This window comes from Tupaia chinensis, unplaced genomic scaffold, assembly GCF_000334495.1.
Source record: "Tupaia chinensis unplaced genomic scaffold, TupChi_1.0 Scaffold143644_1, whole genome shotgun sequence".
Classification (NCBI taxonomy): Eukaryota; Metazoa; Chordata; class Mammalia; order Scandentia; family Tupaiidae; genus Tupaia; species Tupaia belangeri.
Window position 1 is genome coordinate 1,326,237 of NW_006203492.1, and position 3,316 is coordinate 1,329,552.

At 66.4% G+C, this 3,316-nt stretch overlaps 1 protein-coding gene across 1 annotated transcript in view; it reads right to left on the minus strand.

Annotated features, from left to right (window-relative positions):
- The window catches only part of PLCXD1 (phosphatidylinositol specific phospholipase C X domain containing 1), a gene marked incomplete at its 3' end in the record, with an annotated part of 9,659 nt that extends 6,349 nt beyond the window's left edge, over positions 1-3,310 (minus strand). Inside the window, 1 exon segment of the mRNA XM_014582520.2 lies at positions 3,029-3,310.
- Between the last annotated feature and the right edge of the window lie 6 nt (positions 3,311-3,316).

Below are 3,316 nucleotides of genomic sequence, written 5' to 3' on the forward strand. Positions count from 1 at the left end.
CCTGGCGGTGGAGCGGCCGCTGAGAGCAGCCTGGAGCTGAGCCTCTTCTGCTCCCACGGCCCAGAGAGGCAGGAGTTAGGGCACGGTCACAGCCCAGGGTCGGGGGCCACGGGAGCCTTCCTTTACCCGGAACCGACCCACTTCACGCAGCCGCAGCCGGGCACCAACACGCAGCCCCGCAGCTGCCACACACCACCGAGGCCGGTGCAGCCTCCACAGACCCTCCCCGCCCTCCGCGCCCCTCTCTGTTCAGCCCGACAGAGGGTCCACGCTGGCCATTCCGGTGCACACCGCCCAGTGGGGAGCCATGTCACCGGGGGTCATCCTGAGGCCGTGACCCAGATAACCCTCGAGTTCACCTAGGACCCCTCGCCCCGCCTGCCTTCCTGGTCCCCTCCACAGCTCACACCTTCCTCTGCATGTCACCTCCCCGCCCACGCCCACGCCTTTGCTAAGCCAGTTCCAAGCCCCTGACCGCCCCTCGGGTGGCACGTCACACCGGTGAGGCCCCCCTGCAGGTGATATAACCCTGCAGTCCCGTCATGGCTGTTGTGGGTGTAATTTGGGGCGGTGCGCAGAACCCGAGCACGAGGAGAGAGGTCTTCTCCTTCTCACATGGACCAGGGGTGGGCAGAGCCCCGTGCACCCCAACAGAGGCCCCACAGCCCTGGCCCCGGGGTGGCTACATACACCTCCTGCCTCCAGGGCGCCCTCCCCCTCGGACCACACGCCGCTGAGATGTGACCCCCAACCTCATGGACAGCCCCCCCCCAGGACCTCAGGGTGTGACGCTGTTTGGGGACAGGGTCTTTGTGGAGGAGATGAAGGAGACATGAGGTTACCAGGGCAGCCCTGACCCAGTAGGTCTGGTGTCCATGAGAGGAGAGAGGGGGACACAGACACGCACAGAGGGACGGCCACATGGGGTCACCCAGCACTCTGTTAGGGACTGGGGGGGGAGGCTCGGACCCCAACGCTGGGTCAGGGACCTCAGGGGAGAACTCAGACCCCGATGCTCTGTTAGGGACCTCAAGGGAGGGGGTTTGGACCCCAACGCTGGGTCAGGGACCTCAGGGGAGAACTCAGACCCCGATGCCCTATCAGGGACCTCAAGGGAGGGGGTTTGGACCCCAACACTGGGTCAGGGACCTCAGGGGAGAACGCAGACCCCGATGCTCTGTTAGGGACCTCAGGGGAGGGGATTTGGACCCCAACGCTGGGTCAGGGACCTCGGGGGACGGGGAACTCGGACCCTGACACTGTATTAACAACCTTGGAGGGGTCTCGGACCCCAGGGGGGGCTCGAACCCTAACCCTGTATTAGGGACCTTGGGGTAGGAGGACTCAGGCCCTAACGCTGTATTAGGGACCTCAGGGTTGGGGGGCCTTGGACCCCAACGCTGCATGGGGGACCAGACCCAGCGCTGTATCGGGGACCCGAGTTGGGACTCGGACCCCAGCGTTGTATTGGGGACCCAAGTGGGGGCTCGGACCCCAGCGCTGTACTGGGGACCTGGGGGGCTGAGCCGGGCCACCCGAGCTGGCTCAGGCAGGTAGCACCCGCCGTGGTGGCACGGGTGAGGAGCTGGGTTTGAACCTAGCTGTTCCCCTGAGCAACCCTGGGGCACGGCTCACCCCCATGTCCCATGGTCTCCCAGCCGTCACACCGGACCCGGGGCCCTGCCCAGAACACGGACCCGTGAGCTAAAGCAGGTGAGGCCCAGGGTCCCCCGACATTCTGGGGCATGTGTCCTGGCCCCGACTCAGGGCTGGAGAAGGCTGTCTGTGTGCCGTGGCAGGACCACAGCCCACGGTCCCATGTGGACAGCCCCACGCAGAGACTGGCTGTGGCCCCCGTGTCCCCCCCGCGTGTCCCTCCCGGTCCCCAGGGGACGGCCGTCTTCCACACCAGCCCCCGCTTTCCCACAAGCCCCTGTCCCTGCTCCGTGGGTGTGCGAGGCCCAGATTCCAACCACCTTGAGGTAAGCAGTGCTTCCTGCGTGTGAGCACACACGTCTTCCTTGGTGTGTTACATGGCTGTAGCCCAAGAACCCACAGCGGGACGTGGAAAAGGCCGCTACACGCTCAGCACAGGGGAGAAGCCCTCGCACGGTCCGTGGAAAAGCTGCTCTTTGGGAAAAGCACTTTGGAAGCAGCTGCCACTTCCCAGAGGCAGCACTTGAGAACCCTGCACTGTGTGGCCGTCCCGCGGGGGCGCGCTCTCTCTGTCGCTCTCCAGGGGGGGACACTACAGAAATGAAAGCAAGCTAAAGAGAAAGGTGGGTGCGTTTCAGAATCTGGGGCAGCGCCGCAGCGTCGTCCTTGAATTCTGTTTTCCTGTGACAGTTTTCCCGTGAAGTCCCCTGGCGTGCGGCAAACGAAGCAGCAAACCTAAGCCCAGAGCCGCTCTCCAGCGGCCCCGGAACTCCCTGCCTCTCGTCCCTGTGGCTACACAGCCTTTCCTGCGAGCGGTGACCGCGGTCCTGGCAGGAGCATCCAGGCGGGGTGGACCTCTGGGAACTGAGGACGACCGGCCCACTCCCTGTCCCCTCCATCCTGTCGCCGGCTCTCCCTGCAGCCCAAGCACGCCCGAACCTTCAGTGACGCGCTCTCAGGATCTGCTCCCGTTCCGGGCACCTGCCCCTGCCCTGCCCAGCTCACCTCCGCAGCCGCGCCGGCCCGCTCCACTGTCCCCTGTGCGGGCTGCCCTTCCTCTGAGGCCCCGTGTCCCTCTGCCGGCACCTTGGAGGCGGAGGCGGTGTCCCAGGTGCAGGTGTGCGGCCTGGGTGTGGAGCCAGCTGACGTGTAGGGGCCGGTGCCTCCCTCCTCTGAGTCCTCAGGAAGTCCCTGTCATAGCTCCGGATGCTCAGGCCCTCCGTGACGGGAGCAGGGACACTCGGGCCACTGCCGGGCATAGCTGTCGGGTGACCAGGACGTGACGGATAGCCGTGCACATTCCATCGCCCCAGGCCCACCCCTGCCCCTCGTGGGAGACTCGGAAGGAGGAGTCTGAGTCCTGAGCACTCACCTCTGCAGCCCGGCCGGAGTACAGCCGCCCAGGCAGCCTGGCCGCGTCCCTAAGGACGAGAGCCCTCGGAGGGGAGCCGCCGGGGCACGTCCTCGCCCACTCGGGCAGCTGCGATTGGATGGCTGGACGGGGCCTCGACTGCCCAGGGGAGGGGACGAGGAGGCGGCAGGAGGCCCAGGGAGCGGACCTGTCCCAGCCCTCAACGGGAAACCCGGGGATCTGCGTGGCCTCAGGTGTGGACACAGGACTGGGAGCAGGACACAGCCGAGTGTGCTGGGGTCTTGGCGG